The sequence below is a fragment of the Erpetoichthys calabaricus genome, chromosome 4 (genome assembly GCF_900747795.2).
Source record: "Erpetoichthys calabaricus chromosome 4, fErpCal1.3, whole genome shotgun sequence".
Lineage (NCBI taxonomy): Eukaryota > Metazoa > Chordata > Cladistia > Polypteriformes > Polypteridae > Erpetoichthys > Erpetoichthys calabaricus.
The window spans coordinates 269,565,758-269,580,793 of NC_041397.2; positions in this window are offsets into that span (position 1 = coordinate 269,565,758).

A 15,036-nucleotide genomic window follows, 5' to 3' on the forward strand; every position below is an offset into this window, starting at 1 on the left:
TCATGATAACAGTGCCAACTAAAAACAAAATCCTGGGAATCAGAAAGCATATTTGAATACTGACAATAAACAATGAGCTGGTATAGGTGCAAATGACACTGGAGACTAGAAGGTAGAAGCTATTTTGCTGTGTAGCAAGTAATGGCTTAAATTACCTGAAAAGTAAAAAAAAAAGAGAGATTTTTTGTGCAAAACTATTTTGTAATGTCTGCATTGACACAAGAAAACACAGGAACTGGAAGTAAAGTATTACTTAACTAATAGAGAAGTCCGATTAAAACAAGAAATTGGCTGGGTGAAAAAACCTGTAGCTATAGAGAGAGGCCAGCACTAACTCTGAAATCCCCTGCTGTAGCAGATAATAGTATACTAAGGACCTTCAGATGTTCACCTCATGATGAGACAAACATTGCAAGCGGACTAAACTTAAAACGAACAACAGTCGGAACCAAAATCCTGCTACTCTATAGTCAATACGTTACAACTCTGTGTCATTTCAGGAGCGTGAAGACCATGATGGAATTAAGGAGTTGTTGAGGCGACAGGAAATGATTGTCTAAGATGCTAACAAAAGAGATTAAACCAATTCATTTTGTTAAAAGTAGTACAATTTAAATAAAGAGTGAATTGCTATTTTGTGGATTATTTTTATTCAGTTCTTTTCCAGAATAAATTGTAAAATGGAATTGTGTTATCAGAAGTGCTGTTAGCATTATAGTATCTTCATCTGTCTCATGTGGTAACTAATGTCAATGGAAATGTCTTCTCTTCTTTGAAAGGTTAGCTTTGTGAAGGCCCCCAGCAGCCTACAATGACAGTCTATGGGGCACCGAAGCAAACATGAAACAAAAGCTTTAAATTTTATATCCCTTCTGAAACAGCAAAGCTTTTAGTGTCAGAATTACTGTATATTTATGACAATGCAAAGTTGTAAACAATTTGGTTTTTATTACAGATTCTTGGCACTCTCTGGGATGAGTTGATTATATTTTTACTTCTCCGTTAGCAGCCATTGGTATGGGTGGATTTTTCATATAGTGTAAGCAATAGCCAGTCTAAGTAGATGATCACAAAGTAAAACACATGTTTAGCTTTGCATTCAGCTTGAATGGATCAACAATGTACTGTATAAACCCAGGATGTGAAAATACAAAAAAAACTCCCACATTTTCCTCTGGTGCCCCAAAGTCTGCCGTTTTAAGTCATTGGAAGAGATTATTTTTTTAAGTTTTAAATAATGCCTCACTTAAGAACACGAGTTCCTGGGACAAATGAGTAAAAATGGTGCCATCCTTTGGATGAGACATAAAACCAAGGTCCTGACTCACTGTGGTCATAAAAAATCACTGAGTAACATTTGAAAAAAAATAGGATGTAATTCACTATCCTGGCTGAATTTCCCACCATGGCCTGGTCATTCTGTCCCCATAATCATATTGTGTTTCTAATTGGCAAATTGTCTCTCTCACTCCTTCACCACCTAATAGCTAATGTGTGGCGAGCTACTGACAGAAAAATGTCTGTTGTCACATCGTCCAGGTGTATGCTGCACAATGGTGGTAGTTAAAGTGGTTCCCCACTATCTATGTAAAGTGCTTTGAGTGTCTAGAAAAGCACTATATACATGTAACTGTCTATGTAACTATCTATTTTCATCCAACTTTGCTTAATTTAGTATTTTTGGTATAATGGCTCTTTGTATTTGTATGACAAATTCAGTAAATGCATCTTTTTTTCACTGCAAGGCGAATTTCATCCAACCCAACTCTGAGTAAATTTTTAAAGTGGTGCCACATAAGTGTGCTTGTGTAAACAAGAGCAGTGCTGTTGGTGCTCACATACTCTGAGCTGTCTCTGCCATGTCTGGTGCCTTTGTACATTTTGGGACACTTGTGCAGTGGCTGCAGTTATCTCTCTATTATAAAAAAAATCCTGTGGGAGGGAATGACTAGGAGATGATACGTGATCTTCACGTTAAGATCACGGAAGACAAATAAAAGACCTGCGAGACGAAAGAGAATGGCCCCGGAGCGTCTCGCGGGGATATAGAACATGAGATTCTTGCAAGACACACCCTACTTACAAACAATATCAGAGCACGGCCAGCAAAAACATCAGTAGTGTAAAGGCACGCAGCAAACACAGATCCAGGGGTCTTAGTGCATATAAAGCGTATAAAGGACAAAACATTATAAATAAAATGTCGACGACTAAAAGATCGCATTAGCGCAAACAATAGGAAATTAATCATCAGGACCTGGTGTAATTGAAAAAATAGCAGGACAAAGCGAGGTCAGAAATAAAAGGCAAACAGCAGAAAACAAAGTCTTTTCGCCTTCACATCGTTCAATGCACAAAACGTAGATTTACACAATAATGGACCATACGCTATGAGAATCTGTGGTCCCACAATAGTTAAAGCAACGCCAAATTTAATTTCAAAGAAAACACAATTGGGTCAGGTGTATATTTATGATCACGGAGAAGCGATCACAACGCGAGCAGCAGAGACACGAAGTGGCAAAAAGGACAACTGCTGTACAGGCTTTAAAATGATCGATGCCCCCCCCCTTCACAACGCAAGCAGCATTATATGTCCTGCAAGAAAGAGATTTAACCATGCCCGGGGCTGGAAATAATGAACAATTATTGTTTTTACAACATCACGCGAGACAAGGCAGTGAGCCATCAGTTTAAACAAGTCCACAGACATCTAACCTAGTAGTTGTTAGATTGCTTTTGGCAGACACGCATCATGTGCTCCCAGCACTTAAAACAACGACATGCGACAAGCAGAACAGGCAGCTCGCCAGCAGCAGAAAGACAGCAGATGATCCGACAGCATATCCTTAGTGTGCGAGCAGCGTTATACGTCTTGCGAGAAAGAGATGTAACCACTGTGATAATCAAGAGTCCAAGACATCATAAAGGTTTGGGGCAGCCACCCGGATATTGTTTTTCCCAGCTGCAAAAGGGCTGAAATAAGTAGCACGATGTGCATATAACAGAGTCCAAAACAGAACTGACTAGTAGCCCAAGATGGAGGCTTTAAAGGCCTGTAGAGGAACTGATGTTATCAAAATGGCCGGAACCAGAAGTGACTTCAGCAAAGGGGTCGGCTTCGGGAGTGATGTCAGCAAAGGGGCCGGCTTCGAAAGTGACGTCAGCAAAGGGACTCTGGAAGTGATGTCTTCTGAGGCGCCGGAACCTTGCAGGATTTCCCGGGAAAGGTCTGTAGGGAACTGAGAAAGACAGTCAGTACACTCCGCCGCCCTCTGGTCGGATGTTTTATTACACTTACTCAGACCCTGTAGCTGCCTCCTACTCGCACGTGTGTAACACCACGCACGGGGCTGGAAATAAAGGACAAGTATTGTTTTTACAAAAGTTTTTAAAGTAAACACGGGGGTGGGAGAGCGAAGCGAGCAGGGGGCAGAGCCCCCTAGTCTAAAATAGTTTCTTGTGTAATTTTGAAAGATCAGTAGCTACAAGATTAAGATAAAAAGCAAGCAAATCTAAGTGACAAGAACAAGCTAAAGAGGTTAACCTCCGGAGAGAAGGGCTTAAAAGGGTGGGAAATGTTCAAATATCTAGGATCAACAAAAACAGAGGATGGAGAGTTAGATCTAGAAATAAACCATAGTATCAATAAGGCTGTTAAAACTGGGAAAAAGGTATCGGAAGTATTGTGTGACCAAAGAATCAATGCAAGAGTGAATGGTAAATTGTATAAAAGAGTGGTCAGACCAGCATTGTTGTATGAATCAAAATCTGAGCAGTTAAATATGCATGTAAGTAAACTGGATGCTACGGAAATGATGATGTTAAGATGAATGTGTGGAGTAACAAAGCTTAACAAGGTCAGGAATGAGAGAATCAGATTTAAAGTTGGATAAATTTCAAAGAAAATAAAGGAAAAAAGGTTAAAGTGGTACATGCATGTCATGAGTAGAAAGGCAGACAATGTGGGGAGAATAATAATAGATAAGAAGATATTGGGACAGAGGAGAAGAGGATGATTAAAGAGAAAATGAATTGACTGTGGGGTACCTAAAGGAGAAAATCAGGCAAAGAAGTATACAAGAGATGAGAGTGGAAGGGGATGGTCCATTATAGCAAGCTCTACATGAAAGTGGAAAAGGCTTTAAAAGAAGAAGTAGTAGTGACAGAACTTACACATACAAGTAATTATTTTGTTATACATAATGAAATACCTACCCCTCTTCGTGATGTCAATGGTCTGCCATTAGACTTTCAACATGAGCCCATTTTTGAGGGTGGAGTGCCACATGACACTTCAGAAATAGTAAACTCAGGTGCAGGGATGGATTCAGAAGTGTGATCCAAGGTTATTATAGTTTTGCCTTTTAATATTAGTTTTTATTTCTATATTTTTTCTGATCTTACTTGAAAATTCAGTTTAGTTTTAGTTTATCTTCATCGTGTATTTATAGTTATAATTTAGTTTTTATTTCACAACGACATCCATCCATCCATCCATTATCCAACCCGCTATTTCCTAACTATATGGTCACGGGGGTCTGCTGGAGCCAATCCCAGCCAACACAGGGCGCAAGGCAGGAAACAAACCCCGGGCAGGGCGCCAGCTCACCACAGGGCTCACACACACACAGACACACACACAAACCAAGCACACACTAGGGACAATTTAGGATCGCCAATGCACCTAACCTGCATGTCTTTGGACTGTAGGAGGAAACCGGAGCACCCAGAGGAAACCCACGCAGACACGGGGAGAACATACAAACTCCACGCAGGGAGGACCCGGGAAGCGAATCCAGGTCACAAAGACATTTCTATTTTATTTTTATATCTATTAGTTTCAGTTTTAGTAAGTATGGCATAGAGCTTCTATGTAGTTTAGTTTTGTGTCACAATCAGACAGAACTGTACACTTAACGGATTTGGATGAGTATAATGTTAATGGAAGCTTACTACACTACATGGTTTACTATCTGAGTTTGTTTTTGTGTGATAAAGACAAGCATAATCAAAACCAGATACTGAATATGAACAATTTTACACAATTCTGTAATTTTAAAAATATGTTCTATGTCATTTGTGCTGAACAAATCTGTGCTGACTGTTGGGACTTTTTATCTTTTCCTTTTATTGCCCAGAATGGGCCAATTTTTAATGAAATTTAGGTGAACTTTAAGGTTTGATGGATTTTTTACTCAAAACGTCTACAGCACACAACAACATATACTGCTCCAAGACAATGTGCTTACAATGAATACCTTCAAGATTGCATTCAAAAATCTCCCATACTGTGCTTTGTTATTATAATGATAATATTGATCTCTGATTCCATCTCAGGCACATGCAATTGATAGACAGAATTTTGCAACCTGCAGGCCTGAAAAGATATAAAAAATCAGAAAATAAATTGTACTGTGTTCTGACAGATGTGGTCATGAAAATCATGGGGGCTTAGGAAGAACAAGACTCTTAGACTTGAATCAGTGTGAAGGTTAGGGGTGGTGAGACTTGAATAGCCATTGTATAAGAATGGTAAACCCTTAATGAGCAGAGTGAGAGCAGGTGATAGGGGTATGGACGGGCACAAAATGACAGAGACACCATCTGAGATTAAGAACAATATATACATTATCTAAACCTGTTTATCCAGAGTAGGATCGCAGGAATCCTGGGGTCTACCCTAGCAGGTTTGGACACAATGAAGGAAAAATCCCGTGTGTGCAATATGTATGATAAAGCTGATGTTATGAACAAAAAGAATATGATATTTCAGCTATCTATTTTGAGAGAGAGAGAGAGAGAGAGAGAAACATTGAAAAAAGGGGGACAAATATTTTAAAGCACAATTCTACTACTGGGTTATTTTCACAATATCAGGTATTTTGAGCTGTGAATATAAACTCAAAAAAGATAAATTAATAAATATAGAATAAATACAAAAACACATATTATGTTTAGTTTTCCATCACTTGGCAGACTCTCTTCACCTACCAACCTGTAGTTCAGTAGAGATGTTGACAAACCAGGAATTTTAAAAGGTTTGTATCGCTTTGTTGTTAAACAATGTTTTTAAAGCAAAAGTGATTGGTCAGTAACAATATACTGATCTTATTGAATAAATCAGACTCTGCAGCTGCTTAAGTAAAAAAAAAAATCAAGTATGTATTGAGATAAAAGACCACTTTCGGTTGATGGGTTTGGCCCAAAAGTTAATACAGATCAACAATTTTAGTGTAACAACCACATGCCAAATTTCATTCATCTGTCTTGTTGCATTTTTGAGTTATCGTGTTTACACACACACAGACTTAATTCCGAAAAATGATATTTTCGGACTCTTGGAGGTCTAAAACGTCAAGATTAATCAAAATCTCAAGGTTGAATTTTTTTCATCATTACTGTACTTACTCTATACTTCATTTATGAGAAAGTAAAAATGATTTCTTCTGTGCAAAGTGGCAGATGAATTACTGTCAACAAAAAGCAGGCACATGAGAAATAAACTGAAAAGTTACTCACTCGTAAAGGTTTTGTTGACCAGTGCATTCCAATTTCAGGCGTTTGAATTACATCTTGATTAACAACAAACGTAAAGAAAGGCAGCACAGTAAATCACTTTCTTTTTCACACGTTTATGTGCCCGTATTCACACCTGTCACTGCAAATTGTTGTGTGAACAGCCGTCCTCTGTCACCTGCCTTTGTTCCCTGGGTGAATATATGCGGGCGGCTCATGGCAGATGACTTTCTCGTTTAGAGTTAAAAGTTACAAGGGTTAAAGATTAACAGCAAGAATATTCATTCAAAAATAAAAACTAAAAATATTTTTTAGTAAATTATTATTTTATTTCAATTCGTCTTTCCAGCTACTTTAATAGTTTTGTTTAGTTTTACTTTTTCATTTTGGTTTTGATAATTATTTTATTTCAGTTTACAAAAATGTTTTTTAATAACAGTTTCAGTTTTGTTTTTTGTTAACTATAATAACCGTGGTGTGATCTTAATTGAAGCAGAATCAACAGGCATTATCAAGTAAGAATGTACCAGAACATGCAGATGGGTTGGTTACAGAGTGTGCAGATATAGTCAAGAACAGGTAAAGAACAGGGAAAACATAGCAACTATTTACATCTATTAATACAATACAGTTTCATACAGACATGCAGTCCAAAACTCTTTACAATGAGTAAAAAAAATAATGATAAATTCAGGTAAATATTGAAGTATCCCTAGTGGAAGTAAATGTAAAGTTAATTACAGTTGACTCCACTAGAACAATACCATATCATGTTGGGAATAGAATCAAAACTTCAGAATCTGAGGAAGTAAAAACAGGAACAAAATCCAAAGAGCTTGTTACAAATGTTAGCAGGCCTGGTTCACAACCAGAGCATTATCATGAAATACACATACACACCTACCTATCATCCATATTACTAACCGAGAATGCTAAACCGGATGATGGACGCAGGCACATCCGGCAATGGGCCGTAGCTGCAAAAAGACGTACTGCGCAGGCGCAAAAAGAGTCCGCGAGGGTCGGCTGAGGAGCCGAGAAAGGCGGATAGAAGAGGGCGAGAGAGGCGGATGAGGGGCCGCGAGAGGCGGACAAGACCACAGAAAAAAGGAGTGAGCACAGGAAAAATTGAGAAATGAGGCGCAAAGAGCACCGAAAAAAGGAAACGGCACATAAAAAAGTATTCAAACGCAAGCAAAGCACGAAACACATTGCACACGAAACTAGACCCAAAAAAAAAAAAAAAAAAAAGAGGCCCGCGCACAACAGCAAGGCACCCCCCCCCCCCCCTACAGGCACCGGACGGGACACACACCAAGAGGGGGATTCAACAAGCCCATGGAACACAAAAAAAAGAACACAAAACCACCCCACAGACCCTTCAAGCAAGGGACGGGACACACACAAAGAGGGGGATTCAACAAGACACAGGAACACAAAAAGAAAGAAGACGCTCGCGCGACAACAATCCTCAACCCCCCCCCCCCCCCACACACACACATCCATAAGAAGTGACACCCAAAGCCACATATTCTAAAGTGAACATCATCACCTTCACACTAGACAGCATAGGTGTCAGCATTGGTGGATCTCCTTACAATAAAGCACTATTAACCGTTCAACTGCAGAAAAAGAAACATATTAACAGTGACTGCGATCCTTCTTATTACTTATCCATATTTCGCATGCTGAGAAAGAAACAAGTCATGAATACACGGTCACGGGTACAAAACGAAAAGGAAAGGATAACAGGAACAAACACACGAAAACGAAAGAAACAACAAAATAGACGGCTATGCAGCATAGGTGGATCTCATTACAATAAGGCACTATTAACCGTTCAACCGCAGAAAAGGCTCCATATTAACAGTGAGTGCAATTCTCCTTATTACTTATCCATATTTCGAAAAGAAAAAATGTCTCGACTCCAAAAACGCAAAGCTCAACTAAAGCTTCTAACTAACGATGTACCTAAAAGTAAAAACTTTATGAACTGCATTAGATCCTACAATAGTTCATTTGCTTTTGCATCTAACGGAGTAAATATCAGGCCACCAAAAGGCAATGGCCCCTACTACTTTCGCATATGTGCACAAATACTGCATCGCATTGGAACAGTGCACCCTGAAACAAATCAACAACGCAAATATGCACAAATCTACATCCTAGATCCACATGACGCAAACTATCAATCAAAGTGCTGCATCGCAACAGGCACGGATTCAAAATGAAACACCTCCCGTCTCAGACATACGTTAATGGCAGCGAAGGCTACAACGGGCTTCTCACACAGCACAGGCAAATCGATTACAGCTCCAAAACAACACGTCCCAAATACTACACATGCAACAACGCGCCTCTCAAACGGCGCAAGAAAAACATACACCAGTAAAATTCATTCGGATTAATGAATGTCATTTGCAATCATTGTCATTCAGTTCACTTCCCTGAAGAAACAACTGGAAATACAAGTAATACATTTACACGTTGTTGTCAAAAGGGTCAAATTAGACTGCCTTCTTTACATTCATATACTGAATATCTACAGAGGCTTATAACTGACGATGTACCTGAAAGTGAAATCTTTATCAACTACATTAGATCCTACATATCGATATCCACTGTGAACATTAACGGTGGCACTGCACGTGACATCCGTCTTGAAAAAATGTTGTTTATTGATGAATGTTCAATGGCATGAAGTCACTTACTCAACACCATTCATAAACTTCTACAAACGTTTATGAATAATAATATTCGATTTGAAGGAAAGGTACTTTTATGAGGAGGAGATTTTAGACAGTGATTGGCTATTCTTCCAGATGCCATGCACTCAGCTATTGTTCAGTGCACCTTAAAATACGCAGACAATTGGCATTGCTTTCAAAAGATACAGTTAGTAAAAAAGATACGATGTCCAGAACCAGATCATAACAATTGCTTATTACAACTGAGAGATGGTACACTCACCAATACAGCTGGACTTCAGCCACATATTATTACAATTCCTCAAGCCTTTATCTGCGACGACTTAGTTACAGAGACATTTCGAACAGCAATCTCATTAGACCAAATGCCCCTTTTAACACAACGCACTATATTATGTCCAAAAAATATTAATATAGAAAACATTAATACCCAAGTCATTCCATTACTTCCTGGAGAGACACAACTCTTTCTAAGCTCTGACAAACTTGACTCTGATCACAACAATAACCATCTTAAATGACCTTACAAGTTCTGAGCTGGAATTACCTTTTACACTTAAACGGCGTGTACAAAGAAATTTTCAAATAAACCTTTACACTGTGCCACACACTTTATTGTTTGCTTTCTATTTGCATCATCTACACCGTCACACTATTCTATATCTCATTCATACATCACGCTCTTTGTCATTCCCAACACCAGGGGTTGGCGAGCGAAGCGAGCAGGGGGCGGAGCCCCCTAGTGAGACAATATTCTACGGAATGTTAATAGAAATAAGGAGGGAAAACAGATAATGTGTGGGGTTAGCAACAGGCAGCATCTATAAATGCAAGAGATGAAGCTATGTCAGTACTGATATTTCCATTCTAATTGATATATTTATTATGGACTCCAGAAACATTTAGAACTAGAGCAACAGGAGCAATTTTGGAGGTCTAAATAATAGGAAGCAGAATAGAAGGGTTTAGAGATAGGAATGTAATAATTCTGGGGCTTTGACATCTTGGGTTACAGTCTATCATTTCTGAACTGTTTGTTTTTGGCTTTATAAATATTTGTTTTTCTGGTGACACCATTTTTGTGTTTTTGTTTTTTGAATGGTTGCCTCCATTTTTGTAAATATATTTTGCATGGCAGCGGCAATGTTGATTATGATCACTATGCCTTTTGCAAGACTTGTGATACTGAAGTCACATAATGGCTTATACTGTATAAGAAGATGGGGCATAGTTTCTAGCATCCAAGTTTTTGGATTTACAATTAAAAACAAATGTTAGTGTAGTGTTAGTTAAAAAAAATAGAAAATAAAAACAAATTATCAAAAATATAAAATAAAGACAAGTATTTTGAAATATTATTCTGACTACAGTAATCCCTCACCTATCGCGGGGGTTACGTTCTAGAGCCCCCCGCGATAGGTGAAAATCCGCGAAGTAGCGACCTATTTTTATTTTATTATTTATACATATTTTAAGGCTTTATAAACCCTTCCCACACTCTTATAAACCTTTCTCACTCTCTTGTTAACCATTCCCACGCTCTTATAAACACTTCCTATGCTCTTAAACACTTTCTACATTCTTAAACACCTCAGACCAACACTGCACGCAGCGATCAGACGTCAATGTGTCTGCACTCGCTTTGTGAAGGGGGGCAGCTGAACTCACGCTGAGCAGAAATGGACTTTGTGCTGCTTCTGCCAAAATGCCTGCTTGTCGCTCTGCGCGTTCGGAAGGAGGAGTGTGTGTGTGTGTGTGTGTGTGTGTGGGTGTGTGAGAGCTGAACGCACCTTCGCTCAAACCCCCCCTCCCCGGAAGCGCAGTACGCTCCTGCCACTTCGCATTGTCAAGGGGGTGGGGAGCTGAATGAACGCTAAGGAGAAGTGGACTTTGTGCTGGCTTTGTGCTGCTTGTCGCTCTGCGTGTCAATAATTTTAAGCCTGTACATCACCAATTTTCCTGTCTCACTGTCTTGTCTTGCGTGAAGTTAAAATGTTTTATAATAGTGAGATGTTACTCATATCCTTAGCCCGACATCCACATATCATATGTGTTAACAAAGTGTGTTTTATAAGTTTACATGTGTTTAAAGCATGTGGGATGGGTATTTTAAGGCTTAAACTATAAAAATGTTTATTTATATGGTCTTTCTATATCGCGGATTTTCTCCTGTTGCTGATGGGTCTGGAACATAACTTCCGCGATAGGCGGGCAATCACTTGTATTTAAAAACCCGCGAAGTCGTGAATCCGCGAAAAGTGAACCGCGAAGTAGCGAGGGATTACTGTACATGTCATTTGTAAGAAGTTTCTAAGGATCCAGCTCCTCTTTTTCAAATGGCAGTATGCAGCACTTTACCCATTTGTGCTAAATGGAACTGCATGCACCCAGGTGAGTAAGTGGGCTTGTGATTTCTACTGAAACCGAGATGGTACCATATTACTCAGCAGACAACTCTTTTTCTTCTAAGCCTTGCTGTCCCTCACAGCAGAATAATTTTAGTTTGACATTTCAGACTTTGACAATCAGTTCTTTGTGTTTCTTTTGGAATTTTGAACCCTGTTTGCCCTAAAACTACCTTTTTGTCTGGTTGCATTTGCCAAAAACTTTCATAAACCCTGCACCCTGCAATTACTATGGACACCTTTCTTGTAATGTCTCCCTAAGAGGAAACGGATCAGAAACACAGATACTTGGAGCTTGGAAATATGTGTATTAACAGGCATTTTGGAATAGGAAAGATGATAGAGGGACCTGGGGATATGAGAAGGAACTCCAAATAAATAATAAAGCTTACTAACTTCTGAAATAGGATCAGTTTCTGCTTCCCAAGATTAGGTTTGGTCTAAGCAGCCCAAGAAAATGGTACAGTCACACTGGAGCAAGGACAAAAGTAGAAAAGATGACTGTGGAACAAAAATGTCAGAAACCTCAATGGAAAACAGCAAATGGAGAAATACATAAATAATCACCTATAGAAAATGCAGGATAAAATTGACTCAGATTCCATTGCACATTTAATCAGCTGAACTAAATTTTGTAAAGACTTTGTCACTGTTTAATGTAACTACATTTTCCAGGAACGGAAGAATTGCACAAACCAGCAAATACAGCCACTTGCATATCCCACATCACATCCAACTTCATAGTGTTCATAGCTGTGTTTTTCCTCCCATTCAGAGTCACACTCTGTGAACACAACTTCCTGAAAGAGCAGATGTCTATACAATGCTTGGGAAATATAAGAAGCAGCCAAAATAGTTAAATGGTGAATTCATATGTGGGATTCTACTAATGCAGGAGCAATGCTCAGCTGCAGGAAGATCAAGAGTCAGGGACTTTCTAAAACAAGAAAATTTGGACACCTGAAACAAGAACCTAGGAAAAAAAATTGCTAGTAATGGAAACAAAAGAATATAAATTCAGGAAACTTAATTATCAACAAAAAATTGCTAGTAATGGAAACAAAAGATTACAAATTCAGGAAACTTAATTATCAACAAAAAACGCCCTTTCCTTTAGCATTCCAAGAAAAGAACGATAATTCATTTATTTAAAAAAAAATGAATACTAGGAAACTAAGTCACAATTATATTTGTATATTTATGCAGCAGTTTTTAAAAAATGTACTATAAATCAAAGTTCAGTAGTCTGTAATGTATTTGTTGCAAAGAAAGCAGGAAGTTTTTGAATTGTAAACATTTGTCATTTGTTTGTATAAATATTAAACTCATTTGGTTTTGCTTTAAAGTAAGGTTGTTGGAGTCGAGGCAAGCTGTCTGCTAAAATGAGTGATTATTGAGTGTGACTAATAAAAAAAATATTCATATTTTTTAAATGAGCATGATAAAACAGTGAAAATAAGTTTTCAAAAAGACTCACTTATACTATTAATTTATGGTGAAGTGACAGGTCAGATCTTTGAATGTCATTTGGGTGTGTATGTTTCTTATCACCTTAAAACTGATGTTTTGTGTTTAAAGTAAAATAGATACAAAGCAGTTAAACAAAGCACCTGCCTAGACTGGTATGGCCACCACATTTGAGGGCTGCAGTTTTCAGTATATTGTCACTTCTTCCTGAACTCACAATCCAACTTGAGGGCTCACAGATTGCCAGAGACTGGTCCTGTCAACATCAGACTAAAGGCAGAAAACCCAGGACAGTGCACCAGTCCGACAAACATTTTAGCTAGTGATAATAAAAAAATTACTTAACAAAATTTTGCAAATGTTGTGGGAATAAGAATTCATAAGAAAGGATTTGAAGAGAACAGGCTATTTATCATAACATAAACTCCTGTGCTCTGTACTGAAAGACCGGAAGAATGTCTGGTGATCTGTGTGTGAGCTGATGCTGAACTGTAGTTAGGTGGTGCAGCCATACAATGATCCAAAACACAAAATCATCAGAATTGCTAAAAAGAAGCAAAATTAATTTTTTAGACTGTAATCTTTAAGAACATTAGAACATTTTTGATGAGAACAAGCCATTCAGGATAACAAAATTTACCAATCCCATGCACATCATTCCTCCAGAATAACATCAAGTCTAGTTTTGGTGGACAGTAAAGTCCTCCTGTGTACCACACTACTTGGTAACTTATTCCATGTGCCTATAGTTCTCTGTGTGAAGAAGAACGTCCTTATGTTTGTGCAAAATTTACCTTTAACAAGTTCCAACTTTGTCTTCTTGTTTTCGTTCAACTCATTTTAAAATGATAGCTGAGAAACACTGTACTCGTTTCTTTCATAATTTTGAACACTTGTCAAATTACCTCTTAACCTCCCTTTGCTTCAGGATCAACTCCTTTAATCTTTCCTCATAACTCATTCTCTGTGGTCCTAGTTGCTCTTCTCTGGACTTTTTCTAATCCTGCTGTCTTTTTTGTAGCCTGGAGGACAAAATGCAAGTAGTACTCCAGGTGCAGCCTCACCAGTGCATTTTAAAGCATTAACATAACCTCCTCTGGCAAACGCTGTCCTCTCCCTCCCTCAGTGTATGTGCAAGGATTAGAGAAGCCCCCAAAGTGAACTTTGTGACTGGAGAGGTGACACCTCATTGCAATATAAAATGTCAATGTGGATACTAGAAATGGTATTTAGACTGAACCAAATATTTGAAGTACAGTGAGGATTGTAAGAAGGTGCACTGTAGGACAGACTGACATCCATTTTGCCAGGCTGAAACCCAAGTCCTGGCTTAGCAAGCTGCTGCCAGACACTCTTAATATCAGTCTCCTTATCACTAGGCCTGCCTTTGGAGTGCAGCCTTTGTGGCTGATCTATTAAGATGATCAATACAAGACCTTGTAACATTGCAGTAATGTCTCTCAAAGGCATGAACTGGATGCCTACATTCTGAGCAAAGGACCATAAATTAGTGGTCAACTAGGAGGATGGGCTTATGTGCACCCAAGGAACCAATAGCAAGACCTCGGTTTTTTTCCTTCAAAAATTCTTGTAAGACCTCAGCTGATTGCTTCCCTCAATTAGCTCACTGCACAACCAGGCCATAACTTGTCTTGTGTAGCAGAGACCCCAGTGCTTAGGGTGTGGCCGCAATGAAGTTTGGAGCAGTCCCTTCTGTTTCAAACGAATAACCAGGGCTGTACTGAAAAAAACTGGACTACTGTCCATAAAAGGAATTGGACCAGGGGTGCCAGTAGTTCAAACCTTGCTAAGATAGCAAGTGCCAAAGCTGAGAAAAACCACATATGTAAAAACTGCGTGTTCTCCTTGCTAACAACAGGAGCTGACTAACTATCAGGTGTAATTTTCTCAGCAACCAAGGACACTGTGCATGTAAA